This window comes from Myxine glutinosa, chromosome 14 (genome assembly GCF_964187855.1).
Source record: "Myxine glutinosa chromosome 14, kmMyxGlut1.1, whole genome shotgun sequence".
Taxonomy (NCBI): domain Eukaryota; kingdom Metazoa; phylum Chordata; class Myxini; order Myxiniformes; family Myxinidae; genus Myxine; species Myxine glutinosa.
The window spans coordinates 68,329,517-68,355,933 of NC_136274.1; the positions used below are offsets into that span (position 1 = coordinate 68,329,517).

Sequence of the window (26,417 nt, forward strand, 5' to 3'; positions counted from 1 at the left end):
ACATAAAAATCGGGACACTTGCGGAATATAGTTATCGAAGGGACACTCTCAGACTCTCTTTGTGGACGGATATCTCAAAATGTTGTGGACGGATTTGAACGAAACTTGGTGGACAGATTGGGTGTGTGACAAGGAAGAATTGATTCGATTTTGGTGAAGAATCAAATCTGGATCTGGATACGAGATTTTTAAAGTGATTTTTCACCATTGAGAGATTGGGCCAAAATCAATATATATAATGAGATTTCAAAAATTTGTGGACATATTATGACAAAACTTCGTGGATAAGTTGGTTAGGCGACACGAACAAGACAATTCCATTTTGGTTCAGGTCCGAATCCAGGTCCGAGATATCGGAGGGATGCAAAATGTAAACTGTTCTTTACAGAGTGCCACGCTAGTCGTTTATGGGTCCCAAGACAGCTGGCTGTATTAAGAATGCTATTATGGTTTGCCAGAGTGAGAGCCACTGCATCAAGTTGAGAGCTTACTTCATGGTTGCCATCTAAGCCTCCGAATGTGACCGGAGGCATCATGTTTTTGCATTGTCCATCCGTATGTATGTACGTCCGTCCATACAGGCTAAACCTCTTCTTTTTTTTTCTCCGCAACCACTGGTCCGATTGAGACAAAATTTCAGGTTAGGAGTGAAATCCATGTAGAATGGTTTTATTATAATTGTGGCGTCATTGGTCACGTGGTACTGCAGCCATCTTGGATTAACCGCAAATAATTAAAAATTATTTCTTGGAAACCGCTTGATGGAAAATTTTGAAACTTGGCAAATTGTCACGTACTCCCAATGGGGAACAAAAGTATGATAATGATGACATCATCGGCGAAGTGGTATACCACCCATAAATGTTTTTATTGAATGCCTTCCATGCCCCGTGCATTCTACCAGACACCACCACATTGATACCATCTCAAAGTGTTATCGGAATGCTCACTTCCATGCTTTTGTTCCCATCTTTTCTCATCTGTGGAACACTATTCCGTGTGTATCTCATTCTTAAACTTAACTCACAGATTGTTGTTTTTTAAATATTCAATCGCGTGTGCTGGGTAAATGTAATAGGGGGGTGGGGGAGTTCTATACAATCTAGGTAGCTTATGGGTTGTTGAGGCACATGGAAGAGCTGGATGACTGAGGTAGAAGGGCAACAAAGCAACGGCCATGGGTGTAGAGCAACCGGTTGACAAGGAACATGCAGACAAGTTTGCACCATGGTAAAAGAAAGATAAATGAGAGCAAGATCAGCACCAAGCATAAATGCTTGTCAGTGATGAAGTGTTTTGAATAGACTGAAGGAAAGAGCATGGGAGAACAGACTTGCTGCTTTGGTTGTGTTTTGTTTAAGGAAGAAGAGTGCAGCCAAGACAGAGAAGCAAAGCTGTAAAGTCAAACAACCTGAGGAAGGATTTTTGTGGGATTAGCTGGGGGCTTCGCTGAACTGCGAGATATTTCTTGTTTTGACAAACAGCATTTCAAATATTTTGATCCTGCTGCACTGAGTATATTTCATTAAACTTCACAGCACCGTCAGATCCAGCTGCAAATGATTGTGAGTGGAAGCACGTGTGAAAGCTGGCAGGAAGACGAATCATCTTTGGAGCTCAGGATGAACAATTAATCCAATACTGTCCCATAAATTGATCAATGGTGTCGGTCTCACTGTACATCTGAATTGCGTTTTTGTTTTGCTCCCAGCTGCAATCATGAACCACCAATCCACTCCACTTGCCAGTGTTGCTTTGGACACATCAGTCAATTTGAGTGAAAAATCAAAGCGGTGTTCAAGCTTCTTTTTCACTTATTCTCAATGTGAGGGTCTCCATGTCTTGTGCCCTGCAATTGTTGATGTTTCTCATGGCACCTCTGCCACCGAAGGTGGACCGACAATGTTTTCACCTTTGTCTGTTTGGTACTTGCAAAATCGAAGATTTTTCAATTATATTGGTTGGTCTTGTACGTCATTCTGTCTGTCTGTCTGTCTGTCAATCGCCTACAGGTCACCATTTTAAATCTATCTTCACGAAGTTTCACTGGGTGGTTGAGTTGGTCAGAAGGAAGAAGCCTATTGATTTTGAGGTGAAAGGTCCTAAAATCATCTTGAGGTCCAATTTCTAAAATTGTCATTTTTCATCTGATTGACTTGAAAATTGAACAGTATTTGCACATTGAGTCACTAAATTGGGAAAGCAACTATTTTTTTAGGTCAAACGGTCAAAGTTCAACTCAAGGTCAAACTTCCAAAATCATCAATTTTCATCTGAAAAATCATCAATGTTCATCCCATTGACTTGAAAATGAAACAGCAATTGCAGAGTGCATCACTGAATTTTTAAACGAACTATTTTTAAGGTCAAAAGGTAAATTCAAGGGCAAACTTCTAAATTCTAAAATCATCAATTTTCATCTTTTCATTTGAAAAATAATCAATTTTAATTCGAGTGACCCAAGATTTGATTAAGATCGTCAATTTTTACCTCTGCCACCAAAGGTGGATGGAGGTTATGTTTTCACCCCTGTCTGTCTGTCTGTTTGTTTGTCTGTCTGTGAACAAAATATCTCAAAATGTTGTAGACTGAGTCGGACGAAATTTGGCAGAGAGGTAGTCTATGTGACACGGACGAAATTATTAGATTTAAGTGACGATCCGGATTCGGATCCTGCGAGTATAACTTTTAAGTGATTCTTCACCATTGGGAGATAGGGCCAAAAACGATACGTAGCAGGATATCTCAAAAAGTTGTGAATGGATTCGGACGAAACTTGGTGGACCGGTTGTGTGTGTGACGACGACTATTCGATTCGCTGTTGTGAAAATCTGAATATGTATTCGGATACGACAATTATTTTATTTTTAAGTGATTCTTCACCATTGAGGGATCGGCCAAAAAGCGATATATAACATAATGTTTAAAAAAAGTTATGGATGACTTGTGACTAAACTAGGTGGATGAGTTGGTAAGATGACAAGAACAACCCGATTCGATTTTGGTTCAGGTCCGAATCCAGATCCGGCCTATCATTGGTATACAAAACAAACTGTTCAGCCTGATGGAGGTTTGCGCTCTACCGAATGTCGTTCTAGTAATCTTAATGAAATGGACAATTTGATTTATCTTTTTATTTGACAAAATTTTTTGACAAAAATTTTTGACAACTTTTTATTTTGGCGAAGGATGGATTTTGCAAGTATCGTGCTCTGCATGACGTTGGTTGTTTGTTTGTGAGCAGGATATCTCAAAAAGTCCTGGGTGGATTTAGACGAAACCTGGTGCACAGGTTGTGTGTGGACAAGGACGAATCAATTAGATTTTGGTGAAGATCTGAATCCGGATCCGGTTACAATACTTTTTAAGTGATTCTTGACAATTGAAAGATGGGGACAAAAACGATAAATAGCACAATATCTCAAAACATTGCGGACAAGTTAAGAAAAAACTTGGTGGTGGCGTTGGGTTGGTGACAAGAACAAGGCGATTAGATTTTGGTTCAGGTCCAGATGTAGGTCTGGCCTATCAGTGGGGATACAAAATATAAAGGTATATATACACACACACACACACACACACACACACACACACACACACACACACACACACACACACACACACACACACACACACACACACACATACACTACCAGTCAAAAGTTTTAGAACACCTCAATTTTTCCAGTTTTTATTGAAATTTACACAGTTTAATGTCCAGTGAATAACCTGAAATGGTACAAAGGTAAGCAGTAAACTGCTCGAGGTTAAAAAAACAAAAGTTTAGGTTAGCAAAAACGGGAAAATAATGTAAATTGCACAGTTATATTGTAAAAAAAAAAAAAAAAAGGCCTTCTTCAGGGAACAAGTAATGGGTTAAAAACTTACAGCTGTTCTGCAGCAATGTAAGTAAATTAAGCCTTGAAAGTTGATGCAAACAATTCCTACAGGTGTCCCAACCTCTGCTGATTACTTGATTACAAACCCTCTGTCTATATCAAAGCAGTATTGGAACAGACTGTGATTACACCCTCTGAAGCATTATTTGGACAATATTGCACTGCAGGAAGTAGTACATTGGAAACTGGAGGAAACTCTGACAGGAAGAGGTCTGGCAGACCCAAAGCCACAACAGAATCAGAAGACAAGTTTCTGAGAGTCGACAGCTTGCGCGATAGGCGGCTCACAGGACAACAGCTTCAAGCACAGCTTAACACTGGTCGAAGTAAGCAAGTCTCAGTTTCGACTGTGAAGAGAAGACTTCGAGCTGCATGTTTGACAGGTCGAGTGGCAGTAAGAAAGCCATTGCTAAGATGGCAAAATAAGAAAAAGAGGCTTGCCTGGGCCATGTAGCACCGCCAGTGGACAACTGAAGATTGGAAGAAGGTCTTATGGACCGATGAATCAAAATTTAAAATCTTTGGTTCATCATGCTGGGTTTTTGTACACCGTCGAGTAGGCGAAAGGATGGTTCCTCAATGTGTGACACCAACTGTCAAACATGGAGGGAGGAAGCGTGATGGTCTGGGGCTCTTTTGCTGGATCCAGAGTCGGCGACTTGCACAGAGTGACTGGCACCCTGAACCAAAAGGGCTACCACAGCATTTTGCAGTGTCCAGTTGGTCAGGGGTTCATCCTACAGCAAGATAATGACCCTAAACATACCTCCAGGCTATGTCAAAACTACCTTCGAGGAAAAGAACAAGACAGTAGGCTTCAAATCATGGAATGGCCAGCACAGTCTCCAGACTTAAACCCCATCGAGCTGGTTTGGGATGAACTGGACAGAAGGGTGAAAGCAAAGCCACCTACAAGTGCAACACATTTGTGGGAACTTCTGCAACCGTGTTGGGAAGAACTTCCCGAACAATATTTGATTTCCATTGTAGAAAGAATGCCATGAGTGTTGTTGTTTTTTTTTTTGTTTTTTTTGGATACTGAATCGAGGCTCCTGAAAGAGCTAACATTTACTTCACAAACAAATCAACCAGACAAACAAAACACACAAAAAGAGGGAGCGGAAAACAAGATGGGGAGAGAAGGGGAAGCACACAAACACAACATTTGAGAGCAGGGAGATGTGTGGAAGGGAGAGGGCTTGGGGGGAGGAGGCGTGGGAAGGGGTGTTCGGCGGTTATATCTGCAAAAGGTGGCTACTTTGCTGAGTCAAAAATTCAAATTAAATTTTGTTGAACAAAATGATTCTATGATTTCTTTTTTATCTCCAATTGTTTATTTGTTCTATGTTTTCCCGCTCTTGCAGGGAAAATGGCCTTAAAATGCCTGTTGTTGTTGTGTTGTTTGTTTATTTGTTCTATGCTTAATTTCAGAGTACATTGAGACATTAAACTGCGTAAATTTCAATAAAAACTGGAAAAATTGAGGTGTTCTAAAACTTTTGACCAGTAGTGTATATATTGTTACAGACGTGGCTTAGATGTTATTTACCGAGCGGTTTTGGTATGACCACGTCTGCACAAGTTACCCGATTATACCCGAAGGTTGACTAATCGCGCTACGCTAGGTCAATAAAGGCAATAAAGGAAAAGGACACACAGCTGGGTTTCAAATGACACGACACCCAGGGTTCAGTTCTCAAGACCTCCGGAGGAGGTTATATTAAGGCGGAAGGTCAGATTACAGGGACGAGAGGTACAGCATAGAAAGACAAGCACTTAGACACACTCTTATATTATTCCCAACAGACGACAGATAAACGGGACAAAAGGCTGACTCACACGGGGTTTGATGGCTAGGAAAGCGGGTATCGATGGCTCAAGGTGCACTCTTGGCTCAAGGACAGGGTCGACCCGGTCCGGTCCAGAGATGCGGAAGGTTGCACAGCGCTCGAGGTGGCGTCTTTTCGTCTCAAGCTGGGGGCGCATCTGACGTCACATCCGGCGCGGGGCCGCGTATATCCGGCGGGGAGTGACACGCCCTCGGCTCGTTAGCTCCGCCTCGTGGAATCGGCACGTTGCTTCTCATTGGGTGCGTGCGGGGGGGTTACCGGCTCCGCCCTTGACGAGGAGCTGACAAGGAGCCCCTTTGTGGTAACCCCGTGGAGCGCATGGTCTGGAGCGCGTTGTCTGGAGCGCATTGTCGATGGCGGCTAACCGAGCCGGTGGGAGGACGCACACTCCCCCCCGCGCAGCGCCGTGCCCCTCTGTTGTTGTAGACGGGGAAGAAGATGGGAGGAGGTATGGGAAAGGTCCTAAACTCACTACTGGTGCCATATAATCACATTCTGGTGCAACGAAGAGTCATAATTAATGGAAACGAGGCCTTAACTGACATAGACTAAGAATAACTAGCAAGATGTCCGAAAGTGGTCTACGTGTGGTGCGGTGGACCTGGGCACGACATTTAATGGGGGAAAAAGGGGAAGGTCGGCTCTACTGATTGTTGTTTACAGACAATGGGACTAGGGAATGGGGGATTGGGGATAGTTGGGGAGTATTGGGGAAAATAGGGGAATATTTACAAGCGGATATGGAGGCCAAATTCCATATTCGCAACATTGCACCCTTCTCTACCCTCGGGGCGTCCCGACCCGATAAATTTTTACCTACTTTAGTGTGGCACGCAATGTAGTTCCCTCTACTATTAACTCTACCCTGAGTGCGACAGTTTTACAGATATTCACGAATGAGTAAATATGTCCCCCTGCGACGTTGCACCCTTCTCCTCACAGAAACACACCCACAGGATAACCGAATCCGGAAAGAATTCTCAAACTAAACATACAGCCGGTAGGGAGCATTATTTACACAAGACTACGCTGATATTTACACTACGATCCAGGACCTGTTTTTGGAGGAACACATGCAGATGTTATGCATAGAGAGAGCACGCATGCTAGCATCGATACACCAACCCACGAGTGCTCTGTGGCCTACGGCCTTTAATAATGTGCAGAGCACCCCTTCCAAGCATCAAGCACCACCCCATCACACAGTGAGCACCATCCGGTGCACCAATAAAGTGTCTATGAATCATTGTGTGGCTGCTGCTGGTCTTGCCTTCGTGTGGTGCACTTGGCCTTCTTACTTCTTTTCAAAAATAAAGAAAGGCGCCAACCGCGTCCATTTCTATATTGCGGCCGTCAGGGGGCCAACTGTTAGTGGTTCACCTGTTTGGCATAGGTGCCACGTTGACCCATAGGTCCTTCCACGGGTGGTGCTTGGCCGCAAAAGAGCTGCAGTCCATTGTGGGTGGCCACAAACATTGCGGTCCATATGGTGTATCGATCCAAGCAGCAAACAGCGAAAGTGCAGGCCCACAACTGCGAAGCCAGCACCTCTCTCTCCTCTCTCTCTACCCCAAAGCCAGATCCTCGGAGGTGGGAGACAAAAGAAGCAGACAAGTGAGTAAGGTGGTAAGGGCGCAAAAGTGCACACAATACAAGATGATGCACACTGGGGGCACATGGGAACCAGGTGAGACAGGTACGTTCCTATCGTACGCCCCCCCCCCCCACCAGGTAACCTACATGGCCCCTCCCTTACCCCTTACTGCATCCACAAAACACAACACTACCCATAAACATCTACTTTACAAATCAACAAACATCCCTACTGTCTTCCCCGTTCCTCCCATAAACCAAATTCGTCTTCTCTCCCTCCTAACCAATCAAATTTGCCATTTTCAACTCTCATCAAAATTTGCCATTTTCAACTCAACATCAAAATTTGCCATTACCAATTCATCATCAGTCCCTCCTAGGGAGGGAGAGATGGAATCACCCCAATGTCTCATCCACGTCGTGATGCGTCTCACAAATCCACAGCAATCTCATTTCCTGCAACAAACCAAGAAAACACAGGTGTGGAGTCATCATCATCACCACAGGTAAGTGGCTGCGTATGGTGCGACAGGTTCATCAATCCTAACTATTTCCTAAATGACTTTAACAACTTTACACTACCCGGGGTCTTTCTCCGGCCAAACCATTGGCCCTCTTACACTATGGGTTCTAAAAACCAATTCCCATTGGCCAAACTGTGGTGCTTTTCAATTTGGGGTCTCACTCCCCCGATTCATCTCCCGGTGCCCTCGCACAATTTCTGGGCTGTGGCGTGTACCTCTCCCAGTGGGTCTACCCACCTGCACACCTCCACCACTGCAGTTGCCTCCGAGCTTACCTGCTCCTTACCCTAACCTAACTACCTGGGGAAGGCCCTCTGGCGCTCTCCCCACTCAATGCCCTCTCTGGCACTGGGCTGCCCGATCCACACCCGGGATCCTCAGGCACCCACTCACAACTACCGGCTCCCAGAGCCCACCTGCGGCCTCACCTGGCCGACATCCTCACAGTGGTGGAGTGCCCAACCAACTACACACACTAACAGGCTACACGCCCAGCCATTTCCACAACACTAATGCACCCATTCACAACACCATTCTGCAACCGCACCACAAATGCCAATATCCAACCACAATTTACCTGTACCCTCTACCTAACACTTACACTACCCGCCCCGGGTATCCGTGATAGGGGTCCACTCTTCCCCCATCTACACCTTCGCACCATGCACACCACTCCGTACCACTTACTCCAACTCTCTCCACACACCTGTACTTGCACACCTGTGCTCTCACACCTGGTGCCACCTGCACCCTTCTCTCCCCAAGCGCATTCGCGCTGATCCACAACACTCACTACTCACACACTGCTCCACACACCTGTCCAGTTGCACACCTGTGCAATCACACCTGTTCAATTCTCACACACACGGCATCATCTCAGCTAACTACTCCCCTCTGAAACTTGCGCTTCCCAGTCGTCCCTTTAAACTATTGCGCTCCCTCGTCATTATCATCCACACTAATCTACCTGCGTCCCCACTACAGGTATCAGTCACTAACTAAACTTAACGTTACCTAATGTCATCTTCTAGGGCCCTATCAATATAACCTAACCCACCCGGGCTAGTTTTCACTGCCATACACCCCATAATCTAGTGCTCCTTTGCCCCCACTTGGGCAGGGTGGCAAGGATGCCACCCTTACCCACCGGGCCTATCGCTCACTACCAATCTTGCACTTCAAATTTCAACAAATCAAAAATTTGCCAATCACTGCCCATCATCTGCCAATCATTACTGCCACTCCTTTGCCAATCATCAAATTTTGTTTTTCTCTAATTTTGGGTCCAAAACACTAACCTCATCACCCAGTCTACTCACTAATGCCTCTCGGTGCGCCAATTCCTGTTCAAAGCCCGGCTTCGTAAAGCCAAGCCATGAATGCGGGTTGTTCTGTGCCAGCGGCTGGACACGTCCGGCACTCGGTGCAGGGACGGGGGTTTACCCGGGCCGAGATCCCACACACCACCTCGGCGTGGAGCCATCCAATGCCCCGATCTAGACTTGCCGGACTGCCTCAACAAAAAGTGGTCGCCATGACGCCCCTTTCTATCGGGCTGCCCGCTCCGCCTAGTGGAGCACGGACGCGGCCGTTCAAAGCGAGGCCCGGCACGCACCGAGGGCCCGATTCGGCTATAAGTCGTTCTAAACTCTACCCCGTCTAACGTCGATGCTTCACCTGGACGCTTACACCCCGCAGCCCGTTCCTTGCTCACACATCCAGCCGTTTCCATGCCCCTCGTACCTTTCCTTACACACCTCGGTACACCCATTCCACTCACAGCCTTGGTCACACACCTGACCACCGAACACTTTGGCACACATTCGTTGGTCGCACACCTCACCAATACACCGCTTCGCGCCCCCTCCTCGGTCACCTCCTCTGTGACAATCACAGGTGTGCCCTCATTCGCACACCCAACCACGTGCCTCACCACCAACTCCAGCGTGCATTCCCACTCACGCTCTACCATTCCAGGTGTGCATCCTTCCATCCCAGGTGTACATCCTCGCTCACCTGTCACACCCAACTCACTCTCCTTGTCACTCTCACTACTCTCACCTCCATTCTTGACAGCGCACTCACCCTTACTCTTGACAGCGCACTCTTTCCTCGTGCACCTGTCCGTCACACACCTTTCTCGCGCACACTCTCCCGTTACACCCTCTGTAACACTCACCACAGGTGGACACTCTTCCTTACTTCTGACAGCGCACTCTTTCCTCATGCACCTGTCCGTCACACACCTTTCTCGCGCACACTCTCCCATTACACCCTCTGTAACACTCACCACAGGTGGACACTCTTCCTTACTTCTGACAGCGCACTCTTTCCTCATGCACCTGTCCGTCACACACCTTTCTCGCGCACACTCTCCCGTTACACCCTCTGTAACACTTACCACACCGCGCTTCCATGTGCTCCCTCGCACACACGCTACGACCGACTCATTCTCGCCAGCACCCTCACTCCTTGGCACGCACTTTTTCCTCACACACCCCAGAGTCGGACTTTCTCGCACACCTCCTCTTTCGCACACCAGACCTGTCGCACACTTCACCAACGGCCTCTCACGAACACCCGGGTCCATCTCGACCCCCAAGCTTCTTAAATCCCCTGGCGCATCATACGCACGACCATATTGGTCACCACTTACACCGGGTCCTCTTCCTCTTCGCTTCTCCTCCATCACCTGCGAATCCCTCATCCGGTTAATGAGCACATCATCACGATCCAAACACAGACTTTGGACCAATTCTTTTATCTCCTCTTTTATCTCTTTCTTATCCCCTCTCCGTCGCTTCTTAATTTCGCTCATCCCTTCTTCCACTTCTTCTAATTTGTGCTTCACCTCTTTTATTCCCCGGTACGTCTCCTCAAGCTCATCCTCTAAGGCTACCTTGACCGTTTCCAGGTGCGTCCTCACCTGCCGGTCCTTCGTCTCCATTACCTCTATCACCTCGTCCAACCTCGTTGTCAGTCCCTCACGTACCATCTGACATTCCCTCTTTGTCGCTATTAAGTCGTTTTTTTATGTCGTTTTGTGTCGCTTTTAAACCTCCTAATACCGCAGTGTTCCTTTGAACCTGCTCCGTTAGTTCTTTTTGTCCCTCCGTCAGCTGTTCCACCTCCTGCGTCAGGACCTCTATGCCCCCTTGCAATTTTACAGTCCCCTTTCTCACCTCCTTCTCCATGCGCTCCTTACAGTGCCTCACCTCCTCGCGCACTCCTCCGACCTCCTCACTCACTCCTCTTCTGATCTCTTCTCCCATCACTTGCATCTCCTGCCCAGATGCCACCCTCATCTGCTCCATTTCCTCCCTGTGAGCATCCAGTTTGGTTTCTACCCCCATTCTGACCCCCTCTATCTGCTGCCCCATTTGGTTAACTTCCCTTTCCGCTTGGTCCCTCATGTCCCTCAATTTGCCTTCCATGGTGTTTTCTAACCCCTCTAACCCTTTTTGCATCCCTTCCATTTGATTCTCTTGAGCGGCCATTCTGTTTTCTACCCCCGTTAACCCATGTTTCACTCCCTCTATCTGATTCTCTTGAGCGGCCATTCTGTTTTCTACCCCCATTAACCCATGTTTCACCCCTTCTCTCCCATTGTCTAACCCCTCTAATTTCTTGTCTAATCCCTCACCGGTACCCCTCGCTTCGTCCCTCATTACCCACAATTGCTCACCCTGAGCATCCATCCGGTTCCCCATTACCCCCAATTGGTCCTCCAATCGCTCACCCTGAGCATCCATCCGGTTCCCCAACCGCTCACCCAATCGCTCAATTTGGCTCTCCATACTCATCTGTACAGCTGCCTGTAACTGCGCAATGAGGGCCTGCATGTCAATCGGCTGCATGTTAAAGCCCGTTGATACAGCGGCCTCGGCTACCACGCGCTCTTGCGAGGCGCCATTTTGCGCGCCCGCTACTTCGTGCGTGACGGCGCTATTTTGCGAACCTGCCGCCCTCACTGCTTCGCTCTCCTCTTGTCCCTCAATTTGGTCCTGGATCGACCCTACCTCACTCTCCTTTACCGGACCCCAGCTGTCTTGATCCGCCATAGCGCGACTTTCAAAATTCGGTTTTTTATTTTATTTTCGTAAAACAAATTCAAATTTCGCCGTTATAATTTCGCGCGGGAAACGCGCTCCGAATCGATTCTACTTGTTGCAAATTTGGGCCTAATAACGCGCGGGAAACGCGCTCCGAATCGATTCTACTTGTTACAAATTTGGGCCTAATAAATTTAGTCCCGGGTTCGAATTCCACTCCTCGACACCAATTGTTACAGACGTGGCTTAGATGTTATTTACCGAGCGGTTTTGGTATGACCACGTCTGCACAAGTTACCCGATTATACCCGAAGGTTGACTAATCGCGCTACGCTAGGTCAATAAAGGCAATAAAGGAAAAGGACACACAGCTGGGTTTCAAATGACACGACACCCAGGGTTCAGTTCTCAAGACCTCCGGAGGAGGTTATATTAAGGCGGAAGGTCAGATTACAGGGACGAGAGGTACAGCATAGAAAGACAAGCACTTAGACACACTCTTATATTATTCCCAACAGACGACAGATAAACGGGACAAAAGGCTGACTCACACGGGGTTTGATGGCTAGGAAAGCGGGTATCGATGGCTCAAGGTGCACTCTTGGCTCAAGGACAGGGTCGACCCGGTCCGGTCCAGAGATGCGGAAGGTTGCACAGCGCTCGAGGTGGCGTCTTTTCGTCTCAAGCTGGGGGCGCATCTGACGTCACATCCGGCGCGGGGCCGCGTATATCCGGCGGGGAGTGACACGCCCTCGGCTCGTTAGCTCCGCCTCGTGGAATCGGCACGTTGCTTCTCATTGGGTGCGTGCGGGGGGGTTACCGGCTCCGCCCTTGACGAGGAGCTGACAAGGAGCCCCTTTGTGGTAACCCCGTGGAGCGCATGGTCTGGAGCGAGTTGTCTGGAGCGCATTGTCGATGGCGGCTAACCGAGCCGGTGGGAGGACGCACACTCCCCCCCGCGCAGCGCCGTGCCCCTCTGTTGTTGTAGACGGGGAAGAAGATGGGAGGAGGTATGGGAAAGGTCCTAAACTCACTACTGGTGCCATATAATCACATTCTGGTGCAACGAAGAGTCATAATTAATGGAAACGAGGCCTTAACTGACATAGACTAAGAATAACTAGCAAGATGTCCGAAAGTGGTCTACGTGTGGTGCGGTGGACCTGGGCACGACATTTAATGGGGGAAAAAGGGGAAGGTCGGCTCTACTGATTGTTGTTTACAGACAATGGGACTAGGGAATGGGGGATTGGGGATAGTTGGGGAGTATTGGGGAAAATAGGGGAATATTTACAAGCGGATATGGAGGCCAAATTCCATATTCGCAACAATATATATATATATCACATACCCATCACACTGACTATAATGTGGCATTCTTGGGGCAGCCTGTGGCCTCACACCTCTGATCATATCTACTCAACTCATGGTTCCATCATCACTGATGACACAACCTCGAGGTGGACTGCATGTAAGTTATACAGGGGCAATTGCTTTGATAGATTTCATAAGGCTAGGGGCAATCATTAACCTTTAGTCTGATTTTTGCTTCTTTTTCATTAATCATAAGTGTAAATGGCTTTACCCTGTTACTGGCATTATAAATGAAATGTCCTCGGAAGCAAAGGATTTTGATGGAAAATGGTTCTTTCTTCCTTTCAGCTGAGGCAATTTCGAGGCTCATTCTTCTTTCACGCTTTGTTCAACTTCCTTGTAAGGTTTGGAACTTTTCTTCAAGTCAGTGATAAGTGGGTTTTTTTCTCAGTCGATGCTCATTAGAATGACTGAACACATCAAAATGACAAACGTCCTATTTTTCTTGTGTTGCTGCAGGAATATTTTATTGCAGACAATATATTAGGGTTAGTTGGCTGGAGATTCTGAACTAGACAACCTTGTGTCGATTACATATGAAGGGAAAAATGTTTTTCCTCAACCATCAAGCTTCTGGTGCTATTGAAAAAATGAGCACAGATATTATTCCTTTTTCATTTGGTGTTCCATCCAGTGCCACATTAGTTATATAGATATTGAAGCTCATGGAAGAGATGAATGAGGGGAGGTAAGGCTGGCACCAGAAATGGGGCTTGGGGAACAGGCTGAAAATAGAGGCCAAAAAACAAACATCCAGTCTTAGGAGGTAGCAACACATGGAGAGCATAAGTGAGCAGAGGGCAGTAAGTAGACAAGGGACGCACATGCAGACAGGAAAAGCTGGTAAGCGGGATATTAAAAAAAAAAAACATTCGTAGAAAAATCAGAAAAGAATATTCTACCTCTAAATAAGATCTTCAAAAGTAGAACAGCCTTTTCTCCCACCTGTGCAACAAACTTCCTCAATCAGTTCGACATCATTCTTCCTTCCAGGGTTTCAAAATGGCTGTTCATCATCATCTCAATTTATCCCCCATGCATATACACATGATCTTTTCTACTCTCATTTAACACCCCAAGGCCACCCGTTCCTTTACAGGTTGTTATGACCCCCACTACCCCCAACTGCTTCACCCTCTCTCTCCCTCGAGTTGATTTATACCACTGCTCTTTCTTCCCCAGTTTCCCCTTTCTGTTATTTCAGCCCCTTATTGCTGTATTTGATCTTGTGTCCAGCTGTTTCACTCCTGTGTCTTCCTCCACTCTCCCCTTTTTATTCCTCTCCGCACCCTTCCTCTAAGCTCCCCTCTATTTTGACCCTCTGTTTACTGTTGGTGTGTTTCCTTTTTGATCTCTCCTGTGTTCTTGCTCTTTCATGACCCTCGACTTTGCATTCAAAAAAATCATTGTGCAGGTGGACTCAAGAGGATCACTGGGAATACAAAATATCAAGAATAGGCATAGGAGATAATATGAGAAGAAAATGGCTTCCCACTTGTAGGAGTGGACGGAAGGAGACGACTGAACATATTTAGGAAGGAATTTCTACCATCGAAATAAAAGTGTAGATGAGAGGGTGCTTCGATTTGGGAAGAGTAACAAGGTATGGCTTGCTTTTCAGAGTGAGTGTAACCTTGTTTGGCTCATGAGAGACAAATAGCAGAGTATATATTGTTATGTTTATGGGGGTAGGCAATGGAATACCTTAGTCCAGGTAGATTGTATTGGGTAATGTGCTCCGTATGTCACGTAGTCACCTTCCTGTAACTAAGTAGGGTCGGATGTCGCGTAAGTGTATATTTGTCTCCATGTGAGGGATGGAGCTATGCTAATTAGTTAGGGTATAAGGGTAAATTCCCTATATGTAGTCACCTCTGTGGTTTTTCCTTTGTTTCCTTATGACACTTGCAACACCAGCCATGCATTCCACACCTACACTAAATAACATGATCACCAACCAGAGCTGAACACTACCACTGACGTCACCAGCCTATTCATCGCAAGGGGGGGCCATGGGGCCACGCCCCGGGAGGTGATGATTGGTCGTGGAGCGATGTGATGGCGCTCGTTGATTGGCGTGCGCGTGACGTCATGACAGAATGTATCAGCACGAGGGATAAAAAGGCAGAGCACCGCCATCTTCACTCTCTTGGTTCGTGCCTGATATCACAAGCTGTCACGGTTCATTTGCTCTCTTGGTTCCAACATTCCTTACGTACCTCGGTCACAGTTTGTGCTCTCTCTCATGCTGGGCTTGGTCACAGGTGGTCGCAGTTTGTGCTCTCTCCGTGCTGGCCTTCACTGTGAGCAGACGCATTTTCTATCCCTCTGTTCTGGGCTGTGGGAAGGGCGGACGCATCCTTCTCATATTCTCTCTCTCCTTGGTGTTGGCTCATGGGGGTGGCACTTGGTGCCATGTGCGCCTGGGAGGAACATTGGGGCTCGGTGCGGCTGAGCAGGAGGGACGAGGAAGGAGCGAGGGCATGTTCACCTCACATCAGCGGCTGGTGGGGAACGCGGGTTTGCACCAAGGCGTGTTTTTCCACGCAACGGATTCGGGGACCCGTTCGAGGGCCGACAGGGTTTGAGGGCCACTCAAAGCTGAGTACTAAACAACCGCTATGCACCACATTCATTTTTACTTTCGTAATTTCTCCCTGTGTCTGTATTTGTGTCTGAATGGAGGATCCTCATTATAGGAATTTTAGTTTACTATGCAATCATTTTTGTTATCCTGGAGTTTTATTTTTATTAAGCACATTATTTGTTACATTTTAAATCCCTTGTGGTCTGTCCTGCTTATTCGTTGGTGGTTCAGAAAATCCACCACGTCCGGCCGTCAGGTAAGCCTTGTGACTCTCCACCCCCGCACATGTAAATGGAGCCGCCATAGTTTGGGTGCCCCTCGGAGTTAAAGCTCGATTGGCCATCCGTCATCCAGGGGTGTTAATCCCGGTGGTGAATGTGACAATATGTATAGTAAAACCAGATATGAAGTGGATAGAAAACTGCGAGGCCACCAACTTAGCTTTGGTGAGAAGAGTAGGTCTTGCACCTCATCATCCTATCAAATCACTCGTTACCCTCAGAGCCTTCAATTCTACTGTTTTCAGGGGCACATGGTGAGATCTGGCAGCACCAACACACTAAAGCTAGGTCAGCCATACTTCACAACCTCAGATAGTCTTTCATACATTACATATAAACACCAGGATATGTGAATCTACCATATAAAACACAATGTGTGTTTGTGTATCCAGGATATGGGAATCGACCATATAAAACACAATGTGTGTTTGTACGAGTATGTTTGTGTGTTTGTGTGATGTCTGTCCCCCTTTATAAGGGTAGGTTTTAAAGGCTTTGAGTAGTGCTTTAGGAGGGATTTGAATGGGGGAGTTTAATGGGCAATCTTTGAACACGACTGTGCGTCCACCGGTTAAAAGACCTAAAAGACTCTGTAGACCCAGAAGACCCCAAGGACCCAATATACCCACAAGACCCAAACAACACAGAAGACCAAAAATATCATAAAGACCCAGTTGTCCGAAAAGACACCAAAGATCCAAAAGACCCTGAAGACCCAAAATTCCCCAAAGACCCATAAAGACCCAAAAGACTGAAAATAACCCAAGACCCTTAAGGACCCAAAAGACCATAAAGACCCCCAAAAAGCCCAAAGACCCTGAAGACCCTTAAATACCCCAAAGACCACAGTTCCAACCGGTAATTTTTGACGGGCTTTATAGTAGTTTGTTTATAATGTAGGAGCTGCTACATGCACCGCAACCTGTTGCCAAGGCATATCGGAAAAGAACATACCATTTTATACCCACTGTTTACGGCATCAAAAACACCAGGTAATCTTTATCTTACACCAAGGAATGCTTCCAGATTATGTCATCAGCTTGATGTCCATGTGAGGGATAGCTCTCCCATGATGTAATGCTCTGCCTGTGAAACACCAATCCAAGTTTATAATCGAGGTGAGAATCTTTTCCCAAACCATGAAAGTCCTTTTGACAGCAAACCTCAACACAGATATTTGTTCCTTTTTTGTGTAGTTGCAGAAAGTTTCATCTTGATCAGTTATGACCAGAACTTGAAAGATGGAGAAAGGAATGAAAGGTCTGATCTCGATCAAATGAAAGACCAAATACTGTATTGGAGTCATCAGAAGGAAGCCGAAGAAGCAAAGAGGAAAGATGTGGTCATCAGGAGGAACCTGGATAGGATTTGGGTTTCAGCTGCTACTCCTCTACCCTGCTACTCCAGGTTTCAGCTGCTACAATACAAAGTCAGCCTGGTATTGCGATCTAGCTGGTCAATCAACAGAGAGATACACATAGATTGTAGGCCTTACAAAGCATCTTCAGATTCCCACCAATCATAATTGCCTCCCAGGCAGAGAAGAGAAGATACTTTTCACTACTGCCTCACCGCACACTTTTTTTTTGTAAACTAAGTCGAGGCTCGTGTAAAAGCAAACACATGGAACATATAATAAAGGGATCAGGAGACAAGAAGAGGACAGAGAGGGAAGCACAACAACAGTAGAGAACAGGGACATCAGGAGATCTGTGGAAGGAAGAGGGCTGGGGTGGGGTACACAGGATAAACAAGATGGCCACTACAGGGACTTTCAGGAAAGAAAACGGAATTTGAAGAAGGTGGATTTGGATTTGTATCAACGGAGGTGGAAAAGATCAATGTTTTGGATGGGGGAAGATAAGATATGGTGGTGAACAGCTGTTTTGAAGACCTGGAGGGAGGAGTGGGATTGAAGAGAGTGAGGGAGTTTGTTCCAGAGACGGGAGAAAAGAGGAATGAAAGAGTGAAGGTGAGCAGATAGTCTTGGTTTTGGCAGTGTCACTAGAAGAGGGTTGCTCGCAGATCTTGTGCAACCTGAAGTTATATTTGGGGGACAGAGCACAGACAGAACAGGGGGAGCTAGGCCGGAGAGGAGCCGGTAGAAGACAGAAACACCTGCCTGCCCTCTGAAAGGCCCTCAGAATCATCTTCATTGCGGGAGATTCCAACGATTCTGAAAGCTTTGGGCTGGGTGTGAGGCAGGAGCACCAGTCCAGAGAGGAGAGCAGTATTCCATCAAGCTACGGATGAAAGCCTTGTATGTGGTGAGGAGCTCAGGTGTGCCAATGAAGGACTTTGCACGACGGAGGATGCCCAGTCGGCAACTGGCTTTGGAGGCCAGCTTGGAAATGTGGTTTTCCCAGGAAGGATCATGGCAGATAGTGAGACCCAAAAGCTTGAGTGACAGAACTTCTTCGAGTGAATTGTTGAGAAAGTAGATGGGAGGGTTTTTCCAGATGGTCTTTTCAGAGAGACAGTCAGTGTGAGATGTGTCAGGATTGAAAGACATAACAGACATCTTCAGGATTATGTCTGACATAAAAGACATGTCAGGATTGGAAGCCATTTTCATACCATGTACGAAATGTGCGTAGAGGTGCTGGGATTGTGAAGGAAGGAATGTATAGCGCAACAGGTAGCCTAAGTTATTGTGCAAGGAGCTACAATCACTGTTAAAATCTTCAGGCTAATAACATAAGTCTTTGAGAATATTTGGAAGGTGAAACGACATTCTTTGAGAGGGGTCCAAGACCCTAGACCAAGCCAGTTTACCTTGTTCAACAAGTGAAATGTAGAATTGTACATGATGTGTACTGGCTCATTTAATTTAACTAGCTTGCGATCTGAGAGGCCAAGAGGAGCATATTAGGTACAAGATACATTTGCAGTCATGTTTGACATTTTAAAATTATAAGCAGAATGAATCTTTCAGTCAGATCTCAGTAGGAAAGCTGATAGACTGGAATTTTTTTTCTTTAACCCCATCTTCCGCCCCATCCCTCTGGTGCTCCCCAATGGTGGGTGAGCTTCCTGAAGTCATGTTTTCCTTCTGAACTATCTTAAGAAAGGGACAACGTTTTGACTCCTCCTTGTGCGATTAATGTACAATGTCATTTTGTAATTACCTGGATCATGTATCGGATGGACCACTGATGGACTGGTCGACCATTGGGGATGAAAAATGGGATTCATCATATAAAATGTCTCGAGGAGGCATCGGCATGACCTGTATCTGGCACCACTGTAGTCCGTCAACAAGGAAAAAGGTAAGTTTGTAAATTGAGTTTCTGCGAAACATTTCAAACATGCTATACATGATCCCTGAGATAGAAATCAATACCTTAAGGAAAGAATAAAATAAAACGTCCCATCATGGGCCTAGGTTGAATAATAACCACTCAAATGATGAAATGTTCACATTGTCGGATGACAACAACATTAATAACCACAGCAGCAAAAGCAAGCAAAGTGCTCCACAAGGTTTGCGGAATGGTTTGTGTTGTTGTGCTTGTCTCACGACTCCAAACTCCATGCTTGAATCCCATGTAACATGATATAAATTATTCATTCTTTCAAAATGTCATTGTCCTTCACGCTGGATGATTTTTTTTGCGTTACATTGATGTTGGCCTAGTGGAGGAGCTTGTACATCTATTGCATACATGACAAAGATCTAAGTCGAAAATCCAACCATTGATAGATAATATAATGTCATTGGACATTTTAACCCAGGTTCACTCACATCATCAGCCAAGGGTTCAGATGGCAACACGAACAGTTCAATCTGTCATAATTATTCCAGTAATAACTAGAACGGCACTCAGTAGAGAGCATACCTCCGCCTGGTTGGCCATATCACTCAATGGTGAAGAATCACTTTAAAAATTAAATAATTCTCATATCCGAATCCATATTCAGATCTTCACCAAACTCGAATCGATTCTTCCTTGTCCCACACATAAATTGTCCAACAACTTTCGTCCAAATCCATCCATAACTTTTTGAGATATCCTGCTATGTATCGTTTTGGCCCTATCTCCCAATGGTGAAGAATCACTTAAAAAATTATCGTAGCCGGATCCGAATCCGGATCTTCACCAAAATCTAATCATTTCGTCCTTGTGACATACGCTACATGTCTGCCAAATTTATTCCGAATCCGTCAACAACTGTTTGAGATATGTTGTTCACAAACAAACAGACAGACAGACAAACAGATGAAAAATCGGTCAGAGACCGAGGACTTGCCGGACTGTCGTCTCTCCAACTCACAATCCCACGAGATATGCGGAAAGGACGACCCAAACCAATTGTCTTATTTTTGATTCGTATATAAACATCATTAAAAGTATATAATGACCTCTGCCAAAGTTCAAACGACGTGGGTTTTTCCAAGATGGTGGCCGAACCACGTGACCGATGACGTCATCATTATTTGTTTTCTAAACTCATTTAGTCCTATATTATGCTCAAGAAATTTCATCTTGATCGATTAAGTTTTGTACTTGAAGAATTATGACGTCATAATGGAGGCACCTATGACATTATCATTAACATATTTTATTTCCCATGAAGAGTTCTTTCCAATGAGCCATGTCTCAATTTTTTCTATTCAGCACTTTCGGAGATATAGAGGTGCAAAGTTTTTCGGTTTTTCCAAAATGGCGGCCAAACTACGTGACTGATGACGTCATCATTATTATTTTTTTCCTCCACCAGTTTATGCCGACATGGCGCTCAATAAATTGCATCTTGTTTGGATGAAGTTTTGTACTTGTCGAATTATGACGTCATAATGGAGGCCTTGGGCCTAGAGAGTTAAAAACTAGGCACACTCTATTCCAGGGCAGGGCAAATATGTGTGTAATGTATGGCGATGCTATGCGCAACGATGTAGAAGTAGTACTGCACACAAACAGACAAACAGGCAGACAAACCAACCAACCAACATACTTGCCGGAATCTATTCCAGCAAGTAACAAACAGACAAGGGTGAAAACATAACCTCCATCCACCTTTTGGTGGCGGAGGTAACAATGACGAGAGCGAAGTTGTGATGCCGTGCTTTTCGCAAGTCCCAATGCCTCCCACCAAAAGCAAAGCGAAAAAAAAGATTGCAAAAGTTCCACCAGGAATGACCCAACATGAAATTTTGAGTTCAAATTTTATTTTTTAGCTTTGACCCCTGTGACTTTAAATGGCCACCTTCTGAGATATGAAACCGAAAAATGTTGCACCTCTATATCTCCAAAACCGCTAAATGGAAAAAATTTAAACATGGCTCATTGTGAAGAACTCCATATGGGGAATAGGTGCTGTTAACGATGACGTCATTGGTGCCATAATTATGACGTCATAATTCGACAGGGACAACGCTTAGTCTGATCAGTTTGAAATGTATTGAGCATGATCTATGCAACAATTATATTAGAGAATATAAAATTATGATGTCATCGCTCACGTGGTCTGGCAGCCATTTTGGATTAAAAAAACTGTTCAAAAACAAAAGTGTTGGATCGCAACAAGTCGACTGCGCAGGGTAAGTATTCTATGAATACCATCTAGTTTATAATATATCACATGTTATGTGTGTGCATGATGATTTCGTCAATTCTTCCCAATATTTTCAAAAGCTGATTGTTTTATCGCCACATACAAGGCAGCAGTGAAACGAATTAAGCGGCGCTGTTCTTAAGCTCGTTTATTTTTGTGATTCTCTTTTCAAACAACTGGCATCTGAAGCAACGGGAACAGTTTAACATGTCACACAATCATAGAGTGCGGTAGTTGGAGTGTCGGTATGGGTGTCAAAGTAATAGCGCAAATCGGAACTGCATGGATCTCCAAAAGCTCCATTCACATCAATCTCCAGCTGGTCCATGCGTTCCATCATGCTCTTCGCTCCCTACTGCTTTGTTTACTCGATCCTTTTAACGTTCTTTTTCTTTGTAATCCTATTTCCTATTTGTGCTTCTTTTTTTTATTCGCAGTGAACGTGCAAGACGTTTCAAAATCTGGGCCAGATTCGGAAGCGCACCTGGAGCTGTGAGCCCCTCTCGAGGCTCGAGATGGGAATGCAGTGGAATCTGACGACTGATGTTCCGCCAGGAGAAACTTCATATGTCACTGGAACCAGGTATGTTTATTACCCTTGCCTGAGGAAAGGGTATTGCATTTGAGTCCGTTTGTTTGTCTGTTTGTTTGTCCGCACAGAATAAATATGATTTTCTCGGCAACTGTTAGTCCGATTGACAGGAAATTTCCACCGACTCCACCTGTATAATTTTTTTATCATAATTATGACGTCATAGGTCACGTGGTATGGGCGCCATCTTGGAAAACCCGAAAAACCTTGCACCTCTATATCTCGGAAAGAGGCGCATAAAAAAATTGAGACATGGCTCGTTGTAAAGAACTCTCCATGGGGAATAAAATATGTTAATGATGATGTCATAGGTGCCTCCATTATGACGTCATAATGCGACAAGTACAAAACTTTATCCGATCAAGATGAAATTTCTTGAGCGTCATCTAGGGATAAATTAGTGGAGAAATTTTTTATGACGTCATAGGCCAAGTGGTTCGGCCGCCATCTTGGAAAAACCGAAAAACTTTGCACCTCTCTCTGAAAGTGCTGTATGGAAAAAACTGAGACATGGCTCATTGTAAAGAACTCTTCATGGGGAATAAAATATACTAATGATGATGTCATAGGTGCCTCCATTATGACGTCATAATGCGACAAGTACAAAACTTTATCCTATCAAGATGAAATTTGTTGAGCATCATCTAGGGATAATTTAGTGAAGAAAAAAAAATAATGATGACGTCATCGGTCACGTGGTTCGGCCGCCATATTAGTTTTTAACACAAAAGCCTTTAAAAAACCACTGCAAACACACCCTGGCGAGGGTCTGCAATCTCTGATTGCTCTTTGTTGTTTTTCCTGTTCTTGAGCTCTTCTCGTAATGTGAGATTGTGTGGACATTGCAGTCACATGTTTTTGTCAATATTGTACATGCATTTCACAGTACAAACGCATCATGTAAGAATATCTCTCATGCTAGGAAATTCCTCATCCCTCATGAATTAACTTTGCATTAATTAATTATTCTGCAAAAATGAAGATGTTATTTTGGGTTTCAGGTTATTGTTCAAATCCTGCAGAGTGCTCTGCATGTCTGCTCTTATATTAGGCCCCCCAGTTCTATTACAGTCAAAGAACAAGTTTTAGTTTTAAAGGTACTGTTCCGAAAGTCCCTCCGGCATTTTGTAACTTTAATTGTCACCTTGAAAACTTGTGGATGTGATCTAAGCAATCACAAGTACGTAAACTTCCATTGTCAGGCACGATGGAAAACAAAGGACGTGCCGTTCTTCCTTCGAGACCAACTTGTGTGTGGCAGGCCGACTCCAACCTGCTGGAGGCGAGTCTCAAAATGGCATGGCTGCCCATTTAAGGATCCCTGGAGGCTCTTGCGTGGATTAGGCCACTGTGGCAGGTGGCATGGCCAAATGACTTGGCAACACACCATAAATCACTGCCCCCATCGACAATGTCACACAATCCCAAAGCAGGAAAGCAATCTTGGCTGTGTGAAATGTACCCCCTTAACATCCCATGATGCCCTAACGTGTTGCACCGTGATGCTAACTTGAAGGCCAGCCGCCTAATGAAGGCCAATTCACACTTCCACGTTCCTTGTAGGGCTATTATTCCTCTGAAATCTCTAATGGTGTGAGTTCACAGAAAAATTTCACCTTCAATGACTAAATGATAAATGGAAGGAAATTGAAACTCTCTTATTGTGAGGGCTAATCATATGTCTGCAAAGTTCATCCATTGTGAGGCACGTTCCAAGTGGTGGAAAATTCACGTTCTTCCTAAACTCCCTTAACAAGGTCATGTACATACGAGGCTCTCTTAAGAAGGTCATGTACGTGGCGATGGAGAATCTAACGCTTTTTCACCCAAAACCACGTCATTTTCGACGTTGCTTTCCTCCAGTGTCGCACTTTTTCCCAGTGGATGCCGATTTTCCTATCTGCCTATATTGGAATTTTCTTATATGCCTGTATTGGAATTTTCCTATATACCTATATTGGAATTTTCCTATATGCCTATATTGGAATTTTCCTATATACCTATATTGGAATTTTCCTATATACCTATATTGGAATTTTCTTATATGCCTATATTCGAATTTTCCTATCTGCCTATATTGGAATTTTCTTATATGCCTGTATTGGAATTTTCCTATATACCTATATTGGAATTTCCTATATGCCTATATCGGAATTTTCCTATATGCCTGTATTGGAATTTTCCTGTATACTTATATTGGAATTTTCCTATATGCCTATATTCGAATTTTCCTATATGCCTATATTGGAATTTTCTTATATGCCTATATTGGAATTTTCCGATATGCCTATATTGGAATTTTCCTATATGCCTACATTGGAATTTTCCTGTATGCCTACATTGGAATTTTCCTATATGCCTATATTGGAATTTTCCTGTATACCTACATTGGAATTTTCCTATATGCCTATATTGGAATTCTTCTATATGCCTATATTGGAATTTTCCTATATGCCAATACTGGAATTTTCCTATATGCCTATATTGGAATTTTCCTACATGCCAATATTGGAATTTTCCTATATGCCTATATTGGAATTTTCCTATATGCCTATATTGGACTTTTCCTTTATGCCTATATTGGAATTTTCCTAAATGCCTATATTGGAATTTTCCTATATGCCTATATTGGAATTTTCCAAAATGCCTATATTGGAATTTTCCTATATGCCTATATTGGAATTTTCCTATATGCCAATAGTGGAATTTTCTGATATGCCTATATTGGAATTTTCCTATATGCCTACATTGGAATTTTCCTATATGCCTATATGGGAATTTTCCTTCATGCCTATATTGGAATTTTCCTATATGCCTATATTGGAATTTTCCTGTATGCCTCTATTGGAATTTTCCTATATGCCTATATTGGAATTTTCCTATATGCCTATATTGGAATTTTCCTATATGCCTATATCGGAATTTTCCTATATGCCAATAGTGGAATTTTCTGATATGCCTATATTGGAATTTTCCTATATGCATACATTGGAATTTTCCTATATGCCGATATGGGAATTTTCCTTCATGCCTATATTGGAATTTTCCTATATGCCTATATTGGAATTTTCCTGTATGCCTATATTGGAATTTTCCTATATGCCTATATTGGAATTTTCCTATATGCCTATATTGGAATTTTCCTATATGCCTATATTGGAATTTTCCTATATGCCTATATTGGAATTTTCGTATATGCCTATATTGGAATTTTCCTATATGCCAATATTGGAATTTTCCTAAATGCCAATATTGGAATTTTCTTTTATGCCTACATTGGAATTCTTCTATATGCCTACAATATGCCTTCTATATGCCTTCTATATGCCTACATTCTGGGCCCTGTGCTATTTCTGGTCTTCATCAATGACCTCTCCGACTCTCTGGAAAATCCTCTCTATCTCTTTGCTGATGACTCCACTATCTGCCGCTCCATTCCTCATCCCTCAGATCGGCAGACTGCAGCCTCCTCACTCTCTACAGACCTGGCCAAAATCACAGACTGGTCAATCAAGTGGAACATGTCTTTCAATCCTGACAAATCTCACACTCTTACAATGTCTCTCCGAAAGTACCGACTGGACAACCCTCCCATCTACTTTCTCAACAATCCTCTCCAGGAAGTTCTGTCACTCAAGCTTTTGGGTCTCACTATCTGCCATGATCTTTCTTGGGAAAACCACATTTCCAAGCTGGCCTCCAAAGCCAGTCGCCGACTGGGCATGCTCCGTCGTGCGAAGTCCTTCCTTGGCACACCTGAGCTCCTCACCACATACAAGGCTTTCATCCGCAGCTCAATGGAACACTGTTCCCCCCTCTGGGCTGGTGCACCTGCCTCACACCTTGCTCGGCTTCATGCTGTTGAGGCCAAAGCTTTCAGAATCATTGGAATCTCCTGCGATGTAGTCAACTCCGAGGGCCTTTCACTCACTCACCGCAGGCAGGTTGGTGGTCTTTCTGTCTTCTACCGACTCCTCTCCGGCCTTGCTCCCCCAGCTCTCTCTGTGGTCTGTCCCCCCAATATTCCTTCAGGTCGCACAAGATGATCTGCCTGCAACCCTCTTATGGTTAAACTGCCAAAGTCTAGGCTCTCTGCTCACCTTCACTCT

At 44.7% G+C, this 26,417-nt stretch overlaps 1 long non-coding RNA gene across 1 annotated transcript in view; it reads left to right on the plus strand.

The window, feature by feature from the left end:
- The window catches only part of LOC144888894 (uncharacterized), a 166,345-nt gene that overhangs the window by 20,348 nt on the left and 119,580 nt on the right, over nucleotides 1-26,417 (plus strand). Inside the window, exon 2 of the long non-coding RNA XR_013621457.1 lies at nucleotides 22,154-22,299. This is a non-coding gene — a long non-coding RNA (uncharacterized LOC144888894). The remainder of the gene's footprint in view (nucleotides 1-22,153; nucleotides 22,300-26,417) is intronic.